General features: G+C 40.5%; 1 protein-coding gene across 1 annotated transcript in view; it reads right to left on the bottom strand.

Annotated features, from left to right (window-relative positions):
- Positions 1 to 13,303, bottom strand: part of lrrc3ca (leucine rich repeat containing 3Ca) — a 70,758-nt gene extending 57,455 nt beyond the window's left edge. Inside the window, exon 1 of the mRNA XM_060848768.1 lies at positions 12,931 to 13,303. The gene's annotated coding sequence lies outside the window, so the exon portion shown is untranslated. The remainder of the gene's footprint in view (positions 1 to 12,930) is intronic.
- Positions 13,304 to 13,878: the final 575 nt, after the last annotated feature.

The following is a 13,878-nucleotide window of genomic DNA, read 5'->3' as shown; positions in this document are numbered from 1 at the left end:
GACTGTTTCTATGCTGCAACATTCTATGATTTTATAAATATGAAAAAAATACTAAAGGAGAAGACTCTGTAACATTCCTATGAACCAATTTAATCAAATCAGGCACATGACCACATATTCTTATTGATCCAAGCTGACGTCTGTTGTATGTGGATATGAAAGGGCTAATAACTGACAAGCGCAATAAATATCACCTACTGTGAGTACATCATGGGGAACTGGTGGGAGAGGAAAGTAGAATCTTGTGGTAGACAGACTAAAGGTTAGATCTTTCCAAAGGTCTTTGTAGTAATGTAGAGCCTATTGTTATAGCTTGAACATAGTTGCAGAGATGCAGCCTTGTTTACTCTACAAGATCCTTCTCATCAGACCTGAAAGTAGCTGCCATCGCACACACGAGACAATGTAATTCCCTGAGGGACCCACACTTTGGAAGTTACAGATGGCGGCATGCACAACAACTTCATCTTTGTTAGACCATTATTCTCTAGGTCCTTCATTATACCCTCTCTGCAGAATTACCCTAATCTTTCACCTTTTGCCAAGGTTGGGTTCTGTTGAGCTAATGGCTCTCAAGTTACCTGCTTGTGTCATTCTTGAGGAGAAAGTGCGGACTGCAGATGCTGGAGATCAGAGCCGAAAATGTGTTGCTGGAAAAGCGCAGCAGGTCAGGCAGCATCCAAGGAGCAGGAGAATCGACGTTTCGGGCATGAGCCCTTCTTCAGGAATTCCTGAAGAAGCGCTCATGCCCAAAATGTCGATTCTCCTGCTCCTTGGATGCTGCCTGACCTGCTGCGCTTTTCCAGCTGTGTCATTCTTGATAAAATAGTACTTTAATCAGGCAGATCTGATTTATTATTGTCCCATCTAACGAGATACAGTAAAAAGTATTGTTCTGTGTGCTATCCGGGCAAATCGTAAAACTGCTCCAATGCTCAGAAATTATCCTACTTTCAACAAGTCCATTAAACTATCCATACATATGTTTATATTCACCTCTTGTGTACGTATCCTAGACAAGGTCTGCAGGACGCCTAGTCTAATTTCTTGTGGTGCTTTCTGCCTTTCCTTTGTTTGTAATTTCCAACAATCCTTACCACTGCAGCAAAAGACAGCCAATCACTCTCTGCCTAAACATTGATACAAGATAATTTATAAAATCTGCCCTTTTCAGTCTCTTGATATTTTTCAGTGTTCCTAGCCTTTCCCTGATCACTTGTTTTCCAAAAATACATTACTGAAAACCTTTCAGATCATACTTTATATTCCAAGTGATTAATTTTCTGAACACAGCTCTCCTGACAAATTTAACTTCCTTAACTTCTATTAATCTCTGTCCTCTGTTGTGCCTTTGAAATCAGGTTTCAGCAAAGGTACTTTTTCCCATTCTTTGTCTCACTTTTTCCATTTCCTTCTGCCTTCACTGTACATTACTGGTGAAATATGTTAAATATTTGACATCTCAGACTAATGCAGAGATGACACTAGTTCATATGTGTATTACAGGCGTTATTCACAGTACAAAGCATTGTTTACTTTCAGGAGAAAGTGAGGACTGCAGATGCTGGAGATCAGAGTCGAGAGTGTAGTGCTGGGAAAGCATCTGAGGAGCAGGGGAATCGACATTTTGAGCATAAGCCCTTCATCAGAAATGATGTGTTTACTTTCACTCTGAGCCCACACCCAGACTTAGCCAATCAAGCATAGTGAGCATCAAGTGTAAATCAAACACAATCAAACACAACTATTGAATATTTTAGGAAATAGTGCATTGCATTCTATAATGCATTCTTTAAAGGCTTCTATTTATCATTTGTAAACCCCCCATTTCATGGTTGGCCCAGTGTGGCTCCCTGCATTATTGTATGTGCTCAAATGATGCCACATAACCATCAATGTTTACCAGTGTTGGAGACCACATTTTCAGTGTCAACTTCATCACCACTGCCCCTCCACCCCTACCTGTGCCTCTAAAATAAAGTTCTCTTTACCTGTGAAATATAACCCATAAAGTTACCCCTGCAGGAATAACAGAACTTGATCTAGGAGTATTAGTGTTAGGAATCAAAGCACATAGGGCCCTAACCTTAATTTAATGTTCTGACTGCAATATACAATAATTCAGTTACACAAGCTTTTAAAGTTCTCATACTCTCAGTTCAACAGTAGCCAGCAGTCCAACCGATTGATTCTTCTCAAACCACATTTATACTAGCAGTGGTATAAAATGTAACATTGAAATAAACAAGTGAAGCAGCACAAAAGCTAACTTAGTTTTGCTCCTCGTCCATATAAAGACGAGGGTTGGCCAAGCTAAGATCATCACCAGGAAGTTCAGAGTTCATCGTCAGAGTTCTGAAGAAGAGTCCTGCTGGACTCTGTTTCTCTCTCCACAGATGCTGCCAGACCTCCTGAGTTTCTCCTGCAATTTCTGTGTTTGTTTAAGATCATTCTCAGGCTTGTTGTAGGGTTTGGTTTTTGATTCTGAGTACAAGTTCGAAGGCTTCTAAATTTCATCTTTATCAGTCTCCAAGTCGAGCCTATAATCTAAACAGATTCTGTTTGGATTATAGGAGACCAAAAGACCATAAGATACGGGAGCAGAATTCAGTCCATCAAGTCTGGTCCACTACTCAATCACAGCTAATAAGTTTCTCAACCCCATTCTCCCACTTTCCCCCTGTAGCTCTTGATACCCTTGATATTCAAGAATCTATCTCAGTCTTAAATATGTCTTTTAAAAAAAATGACCCAGCGTCCACAGCCTTCTGTGGAAATGAATTCCATAGATTCACCACTCTCTGGCTGAAGACATTTCTCCTTTTCACTGCTCTCAAAGGTGTTCCCTTTATTCTAAGGTTTTTCCCTTGGGCCCTAGTGTGTCCTACTAATGGAAACATCTTCCCAACATCTACTCTGTCCAGGCCATTCAGTATTCTGTATGTTTCAATTAGATTCCCCCTCATCCTTCTGAACTCCATTGAGAGTTTGGCCTTTTATGACACATGAAGACACACACAGGCAGATGCACTAGTTCAGCCAATCAGTTTCTCGAGCCCACTCTGCCATTCTCAATCACCTTCACAGCAAGTACTTCCCAAGCACAAATTAGGAAGGGAAACGAGAACAGCTATAGTTCTGAATCGTAGAATTAATTAGAATTATGATGTTTGAAAGTTCATTCAGGCCAACTTCTAGTTGCTCCAGTGGTCACTAGAAAAAGATCTTTGTGCTGAGCCCATTCACAGGAAGCTGATAACTGAGCGTTTGTTGCGGTTAGCTGCTGTCACTGGATGTACTTCCCACAGGCAGTTCAACTAACTGGAGAAGCAAAGCTTGGCCTTTCTGCCCTCCAGGCAGCGGCCCTGGATAGAATCCATTGTGGGGTGAAAGGTCAATGGGAGGTAAGGTGATCACAGCCTTCGGATATGCTCTGGAGCAAAGATGACGTCTCTCTGGCCCTCACAGCCTCAAACAATTTAGGAAAATTATGTTAGTAAGCTTACTTATTGGCATTTTGCCCCTCATTAACACATACCTGGCCACACTAGATGCCTGAAAAATGACCTGACCCAAATCTGGACAGAATATCTTACCAGACATCCTGGGGGACGAGAATATCAGTTCACATTACTGGAACTTATGTCAACCTTTGCACCACAAATTCAACCAATTTCTTCCCACTTCAAACAGAAGGAGATTGTCAAATGAAAGACTTCTACCTTCATGCTGATAGCATGTTCATGTTTGAAAATTAAATCCGATGCAGCACATTTTGTCTTTTATGAACACAGACTAGTCATCAAGAATGGTCATCAATGAATTACATAATATAGTTTTTTTCTGACATAAGCTTAGTTAATTTCTTTCAACAAGACCTCAGCTTCCATTTCACTTTGAAATGCTAAAGCAGCAGTGAGAAACATAACAGATGACCTGAGAGGTCCTACACTTTACCATTAATAGTACAATGGACTGTGCTATCTTGGATATTTAATATAAAATTATATCGCATTTATCTGTCCCATCTTTACTGCCTTCACTCCAAAGCTGCAGTTCACTGGGTCCCAGAGCCTTCCCCTACATTGTCCAACTGGACGCTGAATGTCAATGAGATATTAAAATGCCAATTTTTCATATCTAAGGCATTGTGTAGCAGGAATTAATGAGGAGCAATAAACTGTGGCATTTGTCGTGGTAATTGTTAGCACAAACATTTGTTGACGTATTTCTTTCACCAGTAAATGAACTTATCAAACTGCTTCCAAGTTTAGTTTTGCAAACTCAGCATGGAACAGGAAAGTACTTGAAATGTTCTGATCAATGTATTTAGCAGATCAGAAATTTATAACAACCAGGCCATTAGCTGGAGTTAAAAACACTTAGCAATTTTTTTTTTAAAAATCAGTTCTTTTTAAACAAATCAATATTTTAAAAAGTTCCAAAAACAGAAATTGCTGGAAAAGCTCAGCAGGCCTGGCAGCATCTGTGAAGACAAATCAGGGTTAATGCTTCAGGTCCATTGACCTTTCCTCACAACAGCATTCTGAGGAAGAGTAACTCGACACGAAACATTAACTCTCCCAGACCTATTGAGCTTTTACAGCAACTTCTGTCTTTGTTTCTGATTCACAGCATCTGCAGTTCTTTTTTTAAAGTTTCCTTGTTCTTTCTTTATTTATTTATATCCCATGCCACCATCAAACTACCTCTAACAAAAATCTTGCTGATTTCCACAGTCACCTGAGGTCAGGTCTGATCATAGAAGTCGTTAGGAATATGTTGCTTTCCGGCTGGGTGCTGCTAAATGGAAAGAGTGTCTGAGGGGACAGAAAAATACAGAGGTGGAAACAGATTAAGAGAGGCAGACACAGGCGAAAGGAAAGAGTAAATATGGGAAGGCATTGATTATGCTTGTCTGGCTGCTATACCTCAATTCACAGTCTTTAGATTCAGGTGAACCCAATTAGAAAGGATTTCACTTAAGTCTTAAGCAATATGTCTGCACTAACAGACTTACTGATCTATACAGATATTCAATATCCATTACATAAATGTTCTCCTCGCAGCACATTTAATCAATTTGCAAAAATAAGCTGTACATGACAACCAGATCCAATGGTTTATGGTGGTTATTTCATTTTCCTTTCTTTGGAATTTTTTTTACTAGCATTGTGAGGTCTACATTATACACATGCATGCATTTCTAATTCAGGCAATTGGTTTATGGTGAGTGAAAAATACCATTCGTTTTAACTTCAAGAGATCCCGGTATTTTTGCACATTTAGTGATTATATCCTGGAACTCTGTTCCATTTTCCCTGAAAATCACAGATCAGCAGCAATGTGGATAGAAGAGACCAATTTCAGAAACAAAAGTAAATTTGAAGATTATATTTGGAGATGCCGGTGTTGGACTGGGGTGTACAAAGTTAAAAATCACACAACACCAGGTTATAGTCCAACAGGTTTAATTGGAAGCACACTAGCTTTCGGAGCGACGCTCCTTCATCAGGTAATTGTACACAATCACCTGATGAAGCTGCGTCGCTCCAAAAGCTAGTGCTTCCAATTAAACCTGTTGGACTATAACCTGGTGTTGTGTGATTTTTAACTTTGAAGATTAGAGACATGCATGATAACTTGCAAGGCATAGACTGCGGGAGAGGAAGCCTAGAGGAAGTACTGAACAAATATTGTAGCATAGAACATAATTCTAGTCCTCACATTATAAAAAAAATTGAGATAATGGAGAAGATACAAAAAGCAATGCTACTAGAATGGCACCAGAACTAGAAAGTTGCACCAATCAAGAAAGTTTGAATCGGTCAGATTGTCTTCCTGCAGATTAGGTTGGTTAGCCAAGGTAAAAAGCCCATGCAAGGTCAAGGGGATGGGTGGGTTTGTGGGAGGGGTAGTGTCTGGATGGGATCAGTGCAAATTCAATGGGCTGAATGTCCTCTTTCTGCACTGTAGAGATTCTATTAAAGATTTTGTTAAGGTAGACAACAGAGGAGATAGCACCAGAACTGGAGCCACTGTTATATAGGACAATGGTGTTACAGTTCAGTCAGGGAGTCTGAGTTGCTGTAACACTTTTACATTTATGTCGTAGACGGGGGGAATGATGGCAGGGGCTCCAATTTTCTTTCCATCACATGCCTGACTAGCTCTTCCTGCCTGCCATCAGGAGTCACAGACCTGATAATCAAAATGCTTGGCTACATTATGAACAACATTCCCTGGTTGACAAGACCTGGTGTAGGAATTAAGCCTGGAGCTTCTAGCCCAGAGGCAGGGACACTACATATTGCAACACAAGATCTCCTAAATACCAGAGCATCAGTATTAGGGAGTTCTAAGTCAAAAATCACACACAACCAGGTTATAGCTCAACAGGTTTATTTGGAGACTCCAGCTTTCAAAGCGCTGCTTCTTCATCTGCTTTGAAAGCTAGTGCCTCCAAATAAACCTGTTGAACTACAATCTGGTGTTGTGTGATTTTTAACTTTTGTCCAACCCAGTCCAACACCGGTACCTCCACAACAGGGAATTCTAAAGTATCTTCTTTTTATCTAGAGAATGGGTTAGAAATTGAAACTTGCTACAACAGGAGTGGAGGCAAATCTTAGTGATTTATTTAAGATAGTGAGGCAAATGAGGGAGAAAAGGAGTTTATGCTAATGAAGTGAATGTGTACATGGGCTCATGTGAGGTATTAACATGAACCATGGACCAGCTGAGTTGAATCGTCTGTGCTGTCAACATGTCTTAACACTTTGCAATGGGAAGTTGGTGAAAGGTGAATTATTGATTTATTTTACCAACTCCCCAAAACAAAGCACCATTAAACTGCAATCTTATTATTTGTTCGAGGCAGAGAATGAAGGAAACATAACTTTCCAGCAATGCCCAGGAGATATTTTTGATTTGCTGTGAAAATCCATGGGAAAAGACAGCTCCGAGTGGCAATAATTTCCCAAAGGGATTCAAACTCCTTGAGCAGGGTGGAAAGAACCCGCCTATTTCCGTGCTCAAGAGCTGGAAACAAAGTGTAATTAAATCTTAATGAGTTTGGTTATATACTAACAGATGCATTTTGAATTTATAAATACATAATTCTCAGGCCTTACTTGGGAAAAACAGAGAATGTCACAGCCATAAGTAACACAGGGTAACTCGAGTGATTTATCGGTTCCCTTCGCAGTCTGGGACTGCCCTTTCAGTAAAGGGTAATGAGCACACTTGAACAATTCTTTTTGCAAAAATAATTTGACCTTTACTATTGAGAAAATCCAAAACATTTCACTTAATGCTTTCAACAGGAGTTGCATTTATCACAAATTAAAAATGTCTTGCCTGAGACTTATTTATTTAAAAGGCCAGTCAATGGAGTAGATTGATTATCGATATTCCAATCATGTGCTTTTCTATCCAATTAGTCACAAACATTTCCATGGTGAAGCCATGCACGAGATATCAGAAGCGCATACTGAAGTAAATATTCATGAGGTACATACTTATAAATATTATTAATTCTGTCATTTGAGAGGTGTATGTGGGAAAATAGGCACTAACTAAACAGCTTAGTGGAACTTCCCTATCAACAAACCTTGTTTTTTTTTTAATTAAACCTTGTTTTTTTTCCAGTAGTGGTCAGAAACAGGGGAGGAAACCACCAGCAAAGACAAAACTAGGCTAACACCAGTAAAAGATCATATTATCACTTCAGACTGCTACACAGAAACACTACTGTGTAACATTTCAAATGAATCCAAACTAAACTCCAAAGAGAGATTCTCTATTCAGTTAATCCCATCCTCCTGTCAATTCCAATCTAACTCTCTTCCCACATTTATCTTTTATATAATTTCTTGGTTGTACAGGAGTTAAGACTAAAGATTTGTTAAAAGGAGACATTAAGTGGAAACTATTTTTGTCCTGCACTCATCAGGACCGCAATGCAAGAAAACCCATTTTTGAAATGCAGCATAAGAGAGTCCCTCTACTCATGCTGTATAAATTCTGTTACCTTTTGAAAGTTGGCTTTCTTGTGTTTCAGTCATGATGGGTACAACATTAAAAGCTTTGTCTTTGTGTCCATTTTTTATTGGTGTTTGCTTTCCAAAGGTTTGTCAATTCCAGAAAAACATGTTAAACCATGCAGTTGCTCCAGTCTCTGAAAACATGGCCAGTCGCTAAAATAACTCCACAAAGGTCAGTATCCCATCACTAAGTCAGCATTTACTTACACGTGCTTAGTACATGACACTGACCCAGCTAGCTCAGAGCCAACTCCTAGAGGGAAAAGAACCTCTGGCATTCCTGCTTGCATCTGTCAGCCAAGACTCCCTTTTTGGACCAGATTAACAGCCCCAATCAGAGAACTCACATTCACTGAGATCCACCTGGATGACCTCATTATAATCATTACTGTCACTTTCATCCTGTTGAGTGATTTACTGACTGAACTGATGAGGTGGCTCATTAAATGCATGCTGATGTTAATGGATTCTCCCCGCATCCTTCCACCAGAATAAGAAAATTTATCTTTACATAAATTCCTTTAAACAGACTACTTTGTGATGGGCATAAAAGTACACCCGCACTGCATTTTCACTGCCTGTTACTTTAACTTGCTTAAGGCCTGAATTTCAAGCCCAAGATGTTCAACTGTCATTAAACATTTCACAACAGTATTTCCTTCTCACCTCAGCAATATACCTGCCATAGAAAAAGTCCAAAAACTTGGCTTCTCCTGCTGTCCTGTTTCTGGGAACGCCAGAGGGTGGCAATTTATTTCTGGCCTCCCAGTTCCATTTGAGCATTTGCTGGTATTCACAAGCTATGTACTAAGAATGAAAACAAAATTCAACCTGACTGCTTTAGCCTTGGCTGTTTGAATAGGTTTTCAGTTTAAGGAATTATTTTTGTGGGTGAGGAAGCTGTTGATATGCCATGCAAATGTCTCATCATTCTGACTTCTCAGTTCTGCCCCAAAAAAGATCTATGATCGCCAGTTTTTTTCACTGTAATTGTTGCTGTGTTCACTTGTTGTTCTGTGCAGGGGCAGGAGACCAGTAATACAGTGGTAATATTACTGGGCTAGTAGACAGAGGCACACATTAATGCAGATATGGGATGAACTCTTAACCTTCGAATAGAGTTAGGAATCGGGTGCAGAATGCTGCAGGTAATTGTTTTTCCTTCTGCTTTTCTAAACCAGTACAATTTCCACGAGGCCTTATTTCAGATTGGGAAGACCACATGTTGCTAAATGTACATGCAATTATCTGTGTTAGGGGTCACCATTGTGAGAACTGCAAGAAAACTGTACTTCCTCCAGCACAACATTTTCAGGTGAATTGCCCATGCTAAATTGCCCCGTAGTGTCCAGGGATCTGTAGGTTAGGTGCATTAGTCAGAAGAAATATAAAGTAATGGTTTTGGATGGGAGGGTCAGTGTGGACTGGTTGGGCTGAAGGGGCCTGTTTCCACACAGGAGAGATTCTATGATTCTAATTAAATACTCTTGACACCAATCTTTCCATGGAGGGGGAGCATTAAATTCTGCCTGAGGAGTTACGACCATTCTGACAGGTAAGTGTAAAGTGCTTTGACAACTTCAAGCTGGCATTTATTGTAATGTAGCTTTGTGTTTAATGCAGTGCATCATTGAGGGATGGATCCTGCAAAGGTAAGTCGAATCTCACATTGAACAACATTGTGCAGTTGTTGTCATGCATTACCGTACAGACGAAGGTCTACAATGCAGGCTGTAAGTGACTCATGGCCTGTATTATGAGTAACACTTGCACTTCATGCCCAGATAATATAATGGCAAAATAGTTCTGTTGCTCTGTCACAATCCTTCTAGATTGATTAGAGTGCTGCTTTAATCACAGAGAGTGCTCCAATGGTTTTCCTAATAATTATTCAGTTTCAAAAATCAAATTGTCCTCTCTGCTTCAAGATGTTCACTCAACATCCCTGAGTTAAAAGTTCTCATTGATTCATAACACCGTTATTGGTGGAGAAAGAGTTTTTTTAAAAAAATTGAACACTATAATTCTTTTCCACATCCAACTGGTCAGCAGAATGACACTAATTGATTGCTCTCTCAAAGACCTAGTGAAGACACAATGGGCCGGTTGGCTTGCATAGTTTCAACATGGGGGGAGGCCAATTTTATTCAGACCTACGACAGGCAAAGCTGACACTGGGTTCTGCTTAATCAGACTAATTCTCTCTAGAATTTGAAGGATTTTGTCCAGCCTTTTCAGTGCAATTGGCTCTCAGTAAACAAAGGGTTTCACAACTTAATCAGGTTGTAGTGCCCTGGCTGACAACCAAAAGCAGATACTTCCTTTCCTGCTTGTTTTTTTTGAGCAACTATTTTAAGACTACAAGTATTGAATGTGGCTACAAATTATTCCAGGGTACATTGCCAGCTTTCCTCAATTGCTCTAAATAACTCAAGAAGTTAGATAAGAGGAACAGCCAGCACAAAATCGATGCTAGTTTGTGAACAGGAGGGTTGGATTACATTATATAGTGAGTAAATCATTGATAATACAATTCTTTTTAATGCAAGCTTTTTCTAATGTCTTCTAATACATTTTGTCATAATGACATTGCCTTCCATCTCTTTCACAGTTTAAGGTTCTCAAACTGTGCATCAATTAGATAATGAAAAGTGTTTTACATTTATCAGGCTCCCTCTTTCATCTCTCCTCAGTGGACCAGGCACTTTAGATGAGGGCTTCTCTGCTTGTCACAGTGAATAGCAAAGATCCCATTGCGCTGCTTAAAAACTTAGGGGAGGTGATGGCCTAGTAGTATTATTGCTAGATTATTAATCAAGAGACCTCGGTAATGTTCTGGGCACCCAGGTTCAAATCCTGCCATGAAAGATCATGGAATCTGAATTCAATAAAAATCTGGCATTAAGAGTCTAATGATGACCATGGTTGATTGCTAGTGAAATTCATTCTGGTTCACTAATGCCCTTTCGAGATTGAGGAGTTCGGGCCTATACTCTCTGGAGTTTATTTGAATGAGAGGAGATACTAAAGAGGATTGATAAAATAGATGTAGACAGGATGTTTCCTCATGTGGGGCAATTAAGAATGAAAGGGCCTGACTTTAGGATAAGGCATAATAGATGAGGAGAAATTATTTCTCTCGAAGGGGCCTGTGGAATTCACTCCCCCAGAATGTGGTATATGCTGGGACATTGAGTAAATTTAAGGAGGAGATAGACATATTTTTAATTAATAATGGGTTAAAGGGCTATGCAGAGTGGGCAGGAAAGTGGAGTTGTGGATGAAATGAGATCATCAGTGATCTTATTAGATGGTGGATCAAGCTCAAGAGGCTAAACTGCTTGCTCCAGCTCCGAGTTCTTTATGGAAGGAAACTGCCATCCTTACCCGGTCTGGCCCCTACGTGGCTCCATACCCATAGAAATGTGGATGACCTTTAATTGTCCACTGGACATTTGGGGATGGGCTTTAAATGCTGGCCTTGCCAGCATTTAAATGAATAAAATGAGCAGAGAATTCTCTTTATATCCTCCAGACCATTTCTCCCTCAATCAGCATTCCTCCCACTGTGAGTGTACCTGCACCGGATGGACTGCACTGGTTCAAGAAGGGGTCTCATCACCATCTTCTCAAGGCCAATTAGGTTTGGAAACAGATACCAGCCTCATTAAAAACATCAGCAGCCCATGAACAAATTAAAGAGAGAAGTAACTAGAATTACTGGCTGTGCAACTCATTATCTCTGTATTGTTAATTTATAAGCATATAGCTAGGAAATCCGATGGAGAGTTGTTTTAATCTCAATACAGTTCAATATACAGATTACACTATAGGTTTTTTGCAGCTGTCTATTCACACTGCCCATGACAAGGTTACTTAAAATACTGTGAGACTGCTTGAAAAGATTGAAGATTTTATCTCAAGGTTCCCCAATGAATAAACTTCCTTTTCAAAGTTGGTGTCCTTAAGGTTCAGCTTTAATAAACAGCAAAGCAGATCTTGAGAACTGGAAGAAATACTTAAGTAGAAGAGGGGCAGGGAAGGAAATGCAGGACAATGGGAAACCAATAGGGGAGTGGGATTACAATCTCGCTGCGATGGGCCAGATGGCCTCATGTTTCCCCAGTGGTGGTCAGTCTGTCCTGTTCACAAAGAATAGTTCTGCCTGAAATACCTACTCTGCCACTTGTCAAGTATTCTATTTTTTTAAAGTAATTATTTGCCTTAATACTTTGAGATGAGGTTTCATTATTAAAATAGGATACTGTATACAGTAATAAAGGAGCTTTCTTTGGGGTTAACAAAAACATTCTCGCGGAGTCGGTGTCCTCCTCTAGAGGTCGTGTTTCCCAACCATTTATGTTAAGTTCTGGCTTTGGCTGCAATGAATTCATTCTCAATGAAGGATCATGCAATGTAAGAGAACACTCGCAAAACAAAGGGGGGTGGTGGTGGAGAGGGTGATTTGCACAAAGCAATCGAACATATTTACAGGGACAGAGTCCCAGAATAAAACCACATTTTCTTACGGGGCTCACCACCCCTCCCTCCAAATCTCTTCCCTGAAGATCAGCATCCACAGACTCTGCCTATGTCCACTTACTGGGGCGGGATGGCTGTGTGAGTGAGTGAGGGACACAGACAGAGCGAGATAGCAGCAGCATCGGAGGAATAGAGACCGCAAACAGCCTACTGCACCCACTCTGTCCTGGCTCTCCCCATCACAGGGAGGGACAGGCACGTCGAATCCATGGGAAAGACTTACCTGACAATGCACAACTCTTTAACCCGCCTGGAAGCAACACCGCATCGTTAGACCGGGAACAATAGGCGTTCGAATGCTGAAAGCAACAGGCTCTTTGCTTTAAAGAGAAAAAAAAATTACCAACGTATATAATCTTGAAGCTAGATTGTCTTTCTCTCTCCGGCTCCTTCCATTGACACCAAGAGTCTTCCTCAGACACAATTATTCAGTCTGCTTCGACTCATGGGTTCCTTCTTCAAGTATCTCCGATCACTTTATTTTATCCGCTTTCCCCACAATCTCCACCAAGAGCAACTACGTGTTGTTTGCTGCAGATTTATCAATCGAATGGTTCACTTGACGCTGTGGAGTTCTTCGTGCGGATGGCTTCCCGTCTCTTGTTTTTTTCTCTCTCTCTGTCCTTGGATGATTTTTGCCTCCTGCAGTCTGTCACTGCTCCTCTGTGTGTGTGTGTGTGTGTGAATCCGATCTCACCCTCTTCACCCCCACCCCCAACAAACAAAACTGCTACAAAGGCTGGAAGATTAGGAATCTCTCTGCGTGTGAGTGTGCCTCCTGCTTACACCAGACAGCATCAGCAGGGAATCACCAACATCTGGGACAGTCCACTCATATTATACACTTGCACCCCTCGCTCTCTGAAAGGGACTGTTAATACACACGGGGACCTGACCATTTATCGAATAACAGGAACGAGAGGAGGTCTGCATTTCCCTTCACCAAGACTGAACCGACAGCTTTAAAATATGCCCATTCACAAGTTCAGCATTTACAAAGGAAAACAATTCTTTCATTTAACGCTTCTAAAGAAAACACGCTTGTGTTTATAACAAGACCTTATGGTCTCACTCTATCTGAAAGTGCCTCATAGCCAATTAATCTCTGCTTTCGATTTGCAATGAACCATTGAATCTAACAGTATAGAAGGAGTCAATTTATCATATCCCTATCTTTGAAAGCTAAACTGGGTCCCTTTTCAATATGAACTCAACAGTTCTGGGGGCGAGACAATATTGAACATTATAAATAACAGCTCATACTTTATTAGGGGAGAGACATAGGAGTAGG

This window comes from Hemiscyllium ocellatum, chromosome 32 (assembly GCF_020745735.1).
Source record: "Hemiscyllium ocellatum isolate sHemOce1 chromosome 32, sHemOce1.pat.X.cur, whole genome shotgun sequence".
In the NCBI taxonomy this organism is placed as follows: Eukaryota; Metazoa; Chordata; class Chondrichthyes; order Orectolobiformes; family Hemiscylliidae; genus Hemiscyllium; species Hemiscyllium ocellatum.
Note: the sequence above shows the minus strand (reverse complement) of the source record. Positions and strands in the feature narration are given on the sequence as shown.